We start from the raw sequence: 13,127 nt of genomic DNA, 5'->3' as shown, positions 1-13,127 counted from the left end.
TCTCTATGGAAAAACATGGCCAGACAGATGGATGCAGATCTCTGTGGAGAAACATGGCCGGTCAGATGGATCCAGATCTGTATATAGAAACATGGCCGGTCAGATGGATCCAGATCTCTGTGGAGAAACATGGCCGGTCAGATGGATCCAGATCTCTGTGGAGAAACATGGCCGATCAGATGGATCCAGATCTTCACTGCATGGCGGTTTTATAACACGATGAAACGCTGCACTTCTGAGGACCAAAGTGAGGAAATAGACAGCAATGACAGAAAGCACGGCCGTGACGGACTCTCAGGTGGACACACACTCCGGGTTGCACTGCAGAGTAGCGAGACAATAGAGGTCGTGCTCAGCAAAAGTCGAGAAAGCAGCCCAGTGTATGCAGCAGCAGCGCCCCCCGCCTGTATATATCCCATATATAGGAGCTATAGGAGATGGGGATACGGTATATACACCTGTACAGTAACTGGGAGAGAACGTCAGCTCCGGCTGCAACATCCAACATACTTCTGCCCCAAACAATTCATACTGAAAACATCTGTGAGAGAAACGGCTTGGACTCCAGGCTGATCCATGTCCCTGCACCGACACACTGTAACAAACTATCAGCTCTGTGCAGCAGAGGGGCCCAGATGACAGAACCCTCAGCTGTCAGGGCTGCATACAGCTCTGGAGGTACAAGATCTGCTATAGATGGTGCAAAACGCACACTCAGCTCTGCTACATATAAAATGTCGCCTCTCCAGCTGCTGCAACACTACAACTCCCAGCATGCAGACATGTAATGATCCTTAATACTGATACAACACTACAACTCCCAGCATGCAGACATGTAATGATCCTTAATACTGATACAACACTACAACTCCCAGCATGCAGACATGTAATGATCCTTAATACTGATACAACACTACAACTCACAGCATGCAGACTTGGAGGGATCCTTGGTACTGATACACCACTACAACTCCCATCATGCAGACTTGGAGGGATCCTTGGTACTGATACACCACTACAACTCCCAGCATGCAGACATGTAATGATCCTTAGCACTGATACACCACTACAACTCCCAGCATGCAGACATGTAATGATCCTTAGCACTGATACACCACTACAACTCCCAGCATGCAGACATGTAATGATCCAACACTACAACTCCCAGCATGCAGACATGTAATGATCCTTGGTACTGATACACCACTACAACTCCCATCATGCAGACTTGGAGGGATCCTTGGTACTGATACACCACTACAACTCCCAGCATGCAGACATGTAATGATCCTTAATACTGATACAACACTACAACTCCCAGCATGCAGACATGTAATGACCCTTAATACTGATACAACACTACAACTCCCAGCATGCAGACATGTAATGACCCTTAATACTGATACAACACTACAACTCCCAGCATGCAGACTTGGAGGGATCCTTAATACTGATACAACACTACAACTCCCAGCATGCAGACATGTAATGACCCTTGGTACTGATACAACACTACTACTCCCAGCATGCAGACATGTAATGATCCTTAATACTGATACAACACTACTACTCCCATCATGCGGACTTGGAGGGATCCTTGGTACTGATACAACACTACTACTCCCAGCATGCAGACTTGGAGGGATCCTTGGTACTGATACAACACTACAACTCCCAGCATGCAGACATGTAATGACCCTTGGTACTGATACAACACTACTACTCCCAGCATGCAGACATGTAATGATCCTTAATACTGATACACCACTACTACTCCCATCATGCGGACTTGGAGGGATCCTTGGTACTGATACAACACTACTACTCCCAGCATGCAGACTTGGAGGGATCCTTAGGACTGATACAACACTACTACTCCCAGCATGCAGACTTGGAGGGATCCTTGGTACTGATACAACACTACTACTCCCAGCATGCCCTCAGCTTTTACAACAAGGGATTCAGCAACAACTGCCAGCATGCCCAGACAGAATGAATGCTGGGAGTTGTAGTTCTCTAACAGGTTGGGGACCACTGCTTGGAGCTACTCACAATGGTCGGAAAACCCCTTTAAATCTTCTTTACAATTGAATAAAACTTGTTCCCTAAGTTCCCGAGCAGCACATTCGTCTCTGCTACATATACACAGCCGAGTGTACCCACACCCACCACAGGTATACAGCAGTGTGTAATAACCCGTATATATACATTATACAGCCGCTTATAATACACAGGAGACCCCCGGCCCCCGGGAGATCCGCGCTACCTGCCGGCTCCGCTCCGTGCCTGTCAGCAGCCTCGGTCACCTGTTACTCTGCGCGCTCCCGAGGAACACTACGTGCGCGCCGCCCGACACACACGCTGCATGGGAGAGGACGCGCAGAGCTCAGCGACAGGCTCCGCCCACTGTGTGCAGACGCTAAATGATTGACAAGTAACCAGAACAAACACAGCTGTTGTTATGGTAACCAGTGATGGCTGCAGTATTATGTGTGCAGGTGTTCTGCTGTTTATTGGCCAGTGGGGCCCCAAGATGGACTGCATGCCTCCCAAGTGTCCCTCTTTTGCAGGGACAGTCATGTCCCTCTTTGCCCCCCTTACATGTCCCTATTTTTGACCTAGGAATTAGATCTGGTTTCTCCCTGTATAAGGGTGCGTGCACATTATGGAATTCCCACATATAACCCGCGGCGGATTCCATCGCTCGTACTCGCCCACAGCGGCGTGTCTCCGCCCGTGCCACAGACACTATTCTATGCACGGGCGGATTCCGCATTCTGCTGAAAGAAATGACATGTCAATTCTTTTGGCGGAATGCGGAATCTGCCTGTGCATAGAATAGTGTCGATGGCACGGGCGCCACAGCATGCGGGTACGGGTTGTACGCGGGAAATCCGTAGTGTGCACGCACCCTAATAGACCCAAACCTGCAGATTATTCCGCAATGTGGTGCACCATGGATCCTAAACATTGTTATATTCAGTTGAGTCATGTGACATTACGGCCGCTGTCACACATCATATCACACATGCAGTATATATGCCCCATACACACATCATATCACACATGCAGTATATGTGCCCCATACACACATCATATCACACATGCAGTATATATGGCCCATACACACATCATATCACACATGCAGTATATATGGCCCATACACACATCATATCACACATGCAGTATATATGGCCCATACACACATCATATCACACATACAGTATATATGCCCCATTCACACATCATATCACACATGCAGTATATGTGCCCCATACACACATCATATAATACATGCAGTATATAGGGCCTCATACACACATATCACACATGCAGTATATGTGCCCCATACACACATCATATCACACATGCAGTATATAGGGCCTCATACACACATATCACACATGTAGTATATATGGCCCCATACTCACATCATATCACACATGCAGTATATAGGGCCTCATACACACACTTGTAGGTGTTACGTATCCATTTTGGGGATGTAATCCGTGCCACAACAAAAAATGATTAAAGGTAGAGGTTAAAAAGAAATGAAACTTCTGCAGAAGCATAAAGCATTACTTACCTATCCATTCCATTTTTGAAACTACCAAAAATCCATTTGTTTTGGGGGGTTTTGTCCGGTTTTGTGTTTCTGCACTTCCTGGTTTATCAGTTGTACTCAGAACTACAGGTTGCAGAATGCAATGCTTTCCCTCAGCTGTTCATCACAGTCCTCCAACCTGCCTATTCCCCGCCCAAAGCCGTTGCAGAACATCTAGGCTGTGTTCAAACATTGCAGTTTCATTGTGTTACTGAATTATTTGCAGTACTTACCACACAGCACGCTGTATTCTCTACCTGTAACACCACACAGCACTGTATTCTCTACCTGTAACACCACACAGCTCTGTATTCTCTACCTGTAACACCACACTGTATTCTCTACCTGTAACACCACACAGCACTGTATTCTCTACCTGTAACACCACACTGTATTCTCTACCTGTAACACCACACAGCACACTGTATTCTCTACCTGTAACACCACACAGCACACTGTATTCTCTACCTGTAACACCACACAGCACGCTGTATTCTCTACCTGTAACACCACACAGCACACTGTATTCTCTACCTGTAACACCACACATCACACTGTATTCTCTACCTGTAACACCACACTGTATTCTCTACCTGTAACACCACACATCACACTGTATTCTCTACCTGTAACACCACACAGCACACTGTATTCTCTACCTGTAACACCACACAGCACACTGTATTCTCTACCTGTAACACCACACAGCACGCTGTCTTCTCTACCTGTAACACCACACAGCATGCTGTATTCTCTACCTGTAACACCACACAGCTCTGTATTCTCTACCTGTAACACCACACAGCACGCTGTATTCTCTACCTGTAACACCACACAGCACACTGTATTCTCTACCTGTAACACCACACAGCACTGTATTCTCTACCTGTAACACCACACAGCACGCTGTATTCTCTACCTGTAACACCACGCAGCACTGTATTCTCTACCTGTAACACCACACAGCACACTGTATTCTCCACCTGTAACACCACACAGCACTGTATTCTCTACCTGTATCACCACACAGCACACTGTATTCTCTACCTGTAACACCACACAGCACTGTATTCTCTACCTGTAACATCACACAGCACACTGTATTCTCCACCTGTAACACCACACAGCACGGTGTATTCTCTACCTGTAACACCACACAGCACACTGTATTCTCTACCTGTAACACCACACAGCACACTGTATTCTCTACCTGTAACACCACACAGCACTGTATTCTCTACCTGTATCACCACACAGCACACTGTATTCTCTACCTGTAACACCACACAGCACACTGTATTCTCTACCTGTAACACCACACAGCACACTGTATTCTCTACCTGTAACACCACACAGCACGCTGTATTCTCTACCTGTAACACCACACAGCACTCTGTATTCTCTACCTGTAACACCACACAGCACGCTGTATTCTCTACCTGTAACACCACACAGCACTGTATTCTCTACCTGTAACACCACACAGCACGCTGTATTCTCTACCTGTAACACCACGCAGCACTGTATTCTCTACCTGTAACACCACACAGCACACTGTATTCTCCACCTGTAACACCACACAGCACTGTATTCTCTACCTGTATCACCACACAGCACGCTGTATTCTCTACCTGTAACACCACACAGCACACTGTATCTTCTAGCTGTAACACCACACAGCACACTGTATTCTCTACCTGTAACACCACATAGCACGCTGTATTCTCTACCTGTAACATCACACATCACGCTGTATTCTCTACCTGTAACACCACACAGCACGCTGTATTCTCTACCTGTAACACCACACAGCACACTGTATTCTCTACCTGTAACACCACACAGCACGCTGTATTCTCTACCTGTAACACCACACAGAGCACTGTATTCTCTACCTGTAACACCACACAGCACACTGTATTCTCTACCTGTAACACCACACAGCACGCTGTATTCTCTACCTGTAACACCACACAGCACACTGTATTCTCTACCTGTAACACCACACAGCACGCTGTATTCTCTACCTGTAACACCACGCAGCACTGTATTCTCTACCTGTAACACCACACAGCACACTGTATTCTCCACCTGTAACACCACACAGCACTGTATTCTCTACCTGTAACACCACACATCACACTGTATTCTCTACCTGTAACACCACACAGCACGCTGTATTCTCTACCTGTAACACCACACAGCACACTGTATTCTCTACCTGTAACACCACACAGCACGCTGTATTCTCTACCTGTAACACCACACAGCACACTGTATCTTCTACCTGTAACACCACACAGCACCCTGTATTCTCTACCTATAACACCACACAGCACACTGTATTCTCTACCTGTAACACCACACAGCACTGTATTCTCTATCTGTAACACCACACAGCACGCTGTATTCTCTACCTCTAACACCACACAGCACTGTATTCTCTACCTGTAACACCACACAGCACTGTATTCTCTACCTGTAACACCACACAGCACACTGTATTTTCTACCTGTAACACCACACAGCACGCTGTATTCTCTACCTGTAACACCACACAGCACGCTGTATTCTCTACCTGTAACACCACACAGCACTGTATTCTCTACCTGTAACACCACACAGAGCACTGTATTCTCTACCTGTAACACCACACAGCACACTGTATTCTCTACCTGTAACACCACACAGCACTGTATTCTCTACCTGTAACACCACACAGCACGCTGTATTCTCTACCTGTAACACCACACAGCACTGTATTATATCCCTGTACATATGAGCAGTATTACAGTAGTTATATTCCTGTAACACCACATAACACATCTATACATCCCCCCATATACATCTACACATCCCCCCATAACACATCTACACATCCCCCCATAACACATCTACACATCCCCATGATTTATGAAGAATAACAACAAGTCATAAAACAACATCTTCATGCTAATGTGACTTTGCTGCACAGAAATATATGAGGTAATTAAGTCATACTTACTATTTATATCACCTGAAATTAGCCTGAGGAAACAACATCTCATATTCTATCAGTACACACTGCAGAGCACTGAGCACATATTGCCCCGGGTACTACTATAATACTGCTCCTATATACAGGAATATAACTACTATAATACTGCCCCCTATATACAGGAATATAACTACTATAATACTGCTCCTATATACAGGAATATAACTACTATAATACTGCTCCTATATACAAGAATATAACTACTATAATACTGCTCCTATATACAGGGATATACTACTATAATACTGCTCCTATATACAAGAATATAACTACTATAATACTGCTCCTATATACAGGAATATAACTACTATAATACTGCTCCTATATACAGGAATATAACTACTATAACACTGCTCCTATATACAGGGATATAACTACTATAATACTGCCCCCATATACAAGAATATAACTACTATAATACTGCTCCTATATACAGGAATATAACTACTATAATATTGCCTCCTATATACAGGAATATAACTACTATAATACTGCTCCCTATATACAGGGATATAACTACTATAATACTTCTCCTATATACAGGAATATAACTACTATAATACTGCCTTCTATATACAGGAATATAACTACTATAATACTGCTCCTATATACAGGAATATAACTACTATAATACTGCCCCCTATATACAGGAATATAACTACTATAATACTGCTCCTATATACAGGAATATAACTACTATAATACTGCTCCTATATACAAGAATATAACTACTATAATACTGCCTCCTATATACAGCAATATAACTACTATAATACTGCTCCTATATACAGGAATATAACTACTATAATACTGCTCCTATACACAAGAATATAACTACTATAATACTGCTCCCTATATACAGGGATATAACTACTATAATACTGCTCCTATATACAGGAATATAACTACTATAATACTGTTCCTATATACAGGAATATAACTACTATAATACTGCTCCCCATATACAGGGATATAACTACTATAATACTGCTCCTATAGTTTTGCAGTGTGTGACATAGCGTTATGTTGAATAAGATCCTGGCCGGAGTTTTCTATTGAATTCTGGCCGCAGAAAGCCCTGTCAGTTCACACAGTGAAGCAAGCGGCTCCGGGCACTCGCTTTACTGTGGGCTTTGGGAAGCTCTGATGCAGGCGCACGGTGATGCGCCCTCATCAGAGCTCCGCGGCTGGAAAGATCACCCTGCCGGTACTTAAGTACCGGCTGGGATGATCCGAGCTAAGACCGTCCATTCCGTGACCCGGCCGGGGTCACAGAATGGCCAGTTGTTCACGTAATGTGAACATAGCCTAATACTGCTCCTATATACAGGAATATAACTACTATTAGGCTATGTTCACACTACGTATAAGTATGGCCGTTGTTGTCATCGGCAACAACGGCCGTACTGTGTGCGGAGTGCAACATAGCCTATTCAGCTATGGGATCCCGGCCGGAGCGTATACACATCGTATACGCTCCGACCAGGATCCCGTACGGGGCCGCAAATATCTGACATGTCAGTTTTCTGCGGCCGCAATTCAGTGAATTGCGGCTGTAGGAAACCCTGTCAGTTCACACAGTGAAGCGAAAGCCTCCGGCCGCTTGCTTCACTGTGGGCTATGGGAAGCTCTGGTGCGGGTGCGACACCGGCCGGGATGATCCGGGGTCACGGAAAAGCCGGATGTTCACAGCGTGTGAACATAGCCTTATACTGCTCCTATATACAGGGATATAACTACTATACGGCCATGTTCACACAACGTAAGTTCCACAGTAATCACGGCCGTTGCACACTTACGTTGTGCTGCAGGCTGATGGAATCCCAGCTAGAGTGTATACACATAGTACATATATACATACACATAGGGGGATATTTATTAAGTCTGGCGTTTTTTGCGCCGGGCGTAAAAATGTCCCCGCAGCTCGGACACTACGGAGATTCATGTAGAGGCGCATTGCCTCTACATAAATCCCATGCACACCGGTGTGCTCAGAGCTGGCATAGGTTTCCTTATTATTTTTCGTCCGCGCCCCCGTTCTACCCCCTTCACGCCCCACTGGCGAAGGTGGCGTAAAATGGCCTGATGCAAATATTTTATTCGCAAAAAGGCCATTTCCACATAAGTTAATTAGCATCTGGCCATTTTATGCCAAAAAATACAACTTTTTTTGGTTGATAACTTTCCCCCATCGTATACACTTCGGGATCCCTAGCGGCACAGCGAGAAACTTACATGTGAGTTTTCTGCGGCCACTATTCAGTGAATAGCGGCCGGAGAAAACCCTGTCAGCACCCACAATGGAGAGTGTGGCTCCGGCCGCACGCTCCATTGTGTGCAGTGGGGAACTTGGATGCGCCCACTTTGGAACTCAGTGGAGCTAAAGATCATCCGGCTGATACTGCAGTACTAGCCGAAATGATCTTTTCTGAGACCGGCCGTTCTGTGAACCGGTCATGGAACCGCTGGTCTCTTACAGCGTCTGAACATAGCCCATAGCTCCCAACTGTCCCGGACTCCGCGGGACAGTCCCGTTTTCGGGGTGCTGTCCCGCGGTCCCGGAACAGCACCCAATGTCCCGCATTATATGTGGCCCCACCGAAAAAAACAATAAACCAGTAACTCACCTGTCCGCTGGTCCCAGCAGCTCCTCTCCCGGCAGAGCGCGCACTCCCGTCATCCTCCGGGGCAGGCAGCGGGGGCATAGGCTACTATGTGGGGCACTTTATGGGGGGATTGGCTACTATGTGGGGCACTATATGGGGGCATTGGCTACTATGTGGGGTGCTATATGGGGGGATTGGCTACTATGTGGGGCATATATGGGGGGATTGGCTACTATGTGGGCACTATATGGGGGATTGGCTACTATGTGGGGCGCTATATGGGGGGATTGGCTACTATGTGGGGCATATATGGGGGGATTGGCTACTATGTGGGGCATATATGGGGGGATTGGCTACTATGTGGGGCACTATATGGGGGCATAGGCTACTATGTGGGGCACTTTGTGGGGGGATTGGCTACTATGTGGGGCACTATATGGGGCATTGGCTACTATGTGGGGCACTATATGGGGGGATTGGCTACTATGTGGGGCACTATATGAGGGATTGGATACTATGTGGGGCACTATATGGGGGGATTGGATACTATGTGGGAACTATTGGGGGGGTTGGATACTATGGGGGGCACTATATGGGGGATTGGATACTATGTGGGGCACTATATGGGGGATTTGATACTATGTGGGGCACTATATGGGGGATTGGATACTATGTGGGGCACTATATGGGGGGATTGGATACTATGTGTGGCACTATATGAGGGATTGGATACTATGTGTGGCACTATATGGGGGATTGGATACTATGTGTGGCACTATATGGGGGGATTGGCTACTATGTGGGGCACTATGTGGGGGATTGGATACTATGTGTGGCACTATATGAGGGATTGGATACTATGTGTGGCACTATATGGGGATTGGCTACTATGTGGGGCACTATATGAGGGATTGGATACTATGTGGGGCATATATGGGGGTATTGTATACTATGTGTGGCACTATATGGGGGATTGGATACTATGTGGGGCACTATATGGGGGATTGGATTCTATGTGGGGCACTATATGGGGGATTGGATACTATATAGGGCATTTTTATACTATATACTATATACAGCATTTTTGGATACTGTATAGGGCACTATAATTAGGATTAAATACTGTATAGGGTACTATTCAGTCAGCAGCATGTGGTGACTGTAGGGGAGTGGCTATGGAGGGTTGCTATGGGGGTGTGGCTATGGAGGGTCGTTATGGGGGCGTGGCTATGGAGAGTTGCTATGGGGGCGTGGCTATGGAGGGTCGCTATGGGGGCGTGGCTATGGGGACCGCGGCGCACATGTCCCTCTTTGCTCTTTGCAAACGTTGGGAGGTATGACATAGCCTAATACTGTTTGTTCTATTTCCTATGTTCCCATCATGCTCTGCTGTTGTATAAAGTTAGCAGCAGTAAAGTTTTCTCCATCCTGCACATAAGGACACAGAAGTGATGCCAGTTTTCACACCGCCATCTGGGTTTGTAAGCAGAAAGTGTCACGTAAGCGTCTAATTTCACAGTCGGCAGCATAAGCGTCCGGTGTTTTTAGTAAAGCTATTTAATAAGTTCTAGTGGGAGCTTAAAGGGCCGGCGCGCCCCCCCAGCCTGACGCTGTTAGCAGTCACTCATCAGGCGGCACTTTTCCTCGGAGAGTGCGGCGGTATTAAGTGATTTAGAAGGCATCTGTTCTTTAAGTGAGTCTAAAGGAGTGTTACGGTATAAATAATGCACTAATAGCAGGCGATGTGTGGGGAAGTAGATTTACTTTACGCAGCCAGAAGGACCGGACTTTTATGGCTCCAGTAAAATTAAATTGCCAGATCATGAAAAATGCAATGAGGAGAGGCAGGTGTCTCCCGGCCGGATTACTCTAATGGGACGGTATTCTGCCCTCGCATTAAAACTGCATGAAGTGTATTACAGGTTGGTGGAGTGTGACAGGTACGGGGGAGGGGTTGTGTAAGAGGTCAGCCGGCCGTGGAGAGATAAACATGGGAGCCACTACTTAAAGGAACTACGAAAAGAATCTACGCAAAAAAAATATCTTCCAAATTAACTGGTGTCAGAAAGTTATACAAATCTGTAATTTACTTCCATTTAAAAATCTCCAGTCTTCCACTACTTATCATCTGCTGTATGTCCTGCAGGAAGTGGTGTATTCTCTCCAGTCTGACACAGTGCTCTCTGCTGCCACCTCTGTCCATGTCAGGAACTGTCCAGAGCAGCAGCAAATCGCCATAGAAAACCTCTCCTGCTCTGGACAGTCTGGACACAGAGCACTGTGTCAGACTGGAGAGAATACACCACTTCCTGCAGGACATACAGCAGCTGATAATTACTAGAAGACTTGAGATTTTAAATAGAAGTAAATTACAAACCTATAGAACTTTCTGACACCAGTTGATTTGGAACATACTGTAAATTTTTTCGCTGCACTACCCCTATAAATAGTTGAGAAATCCTTTTCATCCGTGTCTCTATGACAACACTTCCTGTCACTGTGTTCTAGCAGTGAGACCTGTAACATTACACAGAATGATAGTCGCTACTGCGTTCGTTTACTCCATCTGATCCCAGCAAAAGAAGGAACGATTTGAAATAAGGGTCCATTTACACAGACAGATTATCTACCAAAGATTTGAAGCCAAAGCCAGGAATGGATTTGAAAAGAGATGAAATCTCAGGTTTTCCTGTATGACTTGATCTCTGTTTATAGTCTGTTCCTGGCTTTGGCTTCAAATCTTTGACAGATAATCTTTCTGTGTAAATGGACCCTTCCACTGAGCGATTAGCGAACGATTGACAATGATTTTAGGGTCAGATCTAAGTGAGCGATCAACCAGACAGGAGCGATTTTTCGATCGTTGCCTGCAATTACAAAGGACGATTTGAATTTGAACAATATATAACGATTTTTCACACTATAATCGTCCCGTGTAATAGGGCCATTAGGCTCACACTATGCACACAATAATTTCCTTTATAAGGGACGTTATTTGCACAATGACGGCAGATTTTATGAAAGACAGGGATCATTTTTACATAGTGTAAACCTAGCCTTAAAGTGTACCTGTTGCGATTTGTGTACAGTGGATTATTTAGTAGCAGGGGGGGGGGGGGGGTTAGTCAGTATGTGGTGGTAATATTTGTTTCTTGTAATTTAGTATCCAGGATTTAGTCAGTAACAATATGGTGGAGATGGTAGTGGTTATGGTGTAGCGGTAATATTTCCCCCTTGTATACTGGTATTATTGACAATATTGGTCTCAGTATACAAGATTTGGTTAGAAACAGTATGGCAGTAATATGCCAAATTGGCGGATGAGGGGGATGTTGATTCAGGGGCGGCATTGCTGCAGCAGGACACTGCCTCTGAAAGCCAGGGGGGTGTCTGCTCCAGTAAGGTGGGAAACAGGAGTTCAGGGCAGGCCAGGCAGGTACTGGTAGTGGGGGACTCAATTATTAGGGGGACAGACAGGGCAATCTGTCATAAAGACCGGGATCGTCGAACAGTGTGTTGCCTTCCTGGCGCTCGAGTTCGTCACATCGCGGATCGGGCTGACAGATTACTGGGAGGGGCTGGCGATGACCCAGCAGTCATGGTGCACATTGGCACCAATGATAAAGTTAGAGGTAGGTGGTGGGTCCTTAAAAACGATTTCAGGGACTTAGGCAGGAAGCTTAAAACTAGGACCTCCAAGGTGATTTTTTCCGAAATATTACCTGTACCACGAGCCACACCTGAGAGACAGCGGGAGATTAGGGAGGTAAATAAATGGCTCAAGAGCTGGTGTAGGATAGAGGGGTTTGGGTTCATGGAGAACTGGGCCGACTTCTCGGTTGGTTACAGGCTCTACGGTAGGGACGGGCTGCATCTCAAT

General features: G+C 45.9%; 1 protein-coding gene and 1 long non-coding RNA gene across 4 annotated transcripts in view; one reads left to right on the top strand and one right to left on the bottom strand.

Annotated features, from left to right (window-relative positions):
• Positions 1–13,127, top strand: part of LOC138768201 (uncharacterized) — an 860,246-nt gene that overhangs the window by 75,624 nt on the left and 771,495 nt on the right. The gene's annotated exons all lie outside the window — the stretch shown is intronic.
• LOC138768198 (beta-1,4-galactosyltransferase 3-like) overlaps positions 1–13,127 on the bottom strand; it is a 52,693-nt gene that overhangs the window by 33,712 nt on the left and 5,854 nt on the right. Inside the window, exon 1 of one of the 3 annotated variants that reach the window (XM_069946350.1) lies at positions 2,267–2,348. The exons of 1 other annotated variant lie outside the window; for it this stretch is intronic. The gene's annotated coding sequence lies outside the window, so the exon portion shown is untranslated. Of the gene's footprint in view, positions 1–2,266; positions 2,349–13,127 lie in introns of those variants that run through there. One more of the 3 variants, XM_069946352.1, reaches the window with a different exon arrangement.

This window comes from Dendropsophus ebraccatus, chromosome 11, assembly GCF_027789765.1.
Source record: "Dendropsophus ebraccatus isolate aDenEbr1 chromosome 11, aDenEbr1.pat, whole genome shotgun sequence".
Classification (NCBI taxonomy): Eukaryota; Metazoa; Chordata; class Amphibia; order Anura; family Hylidae; genus Dendropsophus; species Dendropsophus ebraccatus.
Note: the sequence above shows the minus strand (reverse complement) of the source record. Positions and strands in the feature narration are given on the sequence as shown.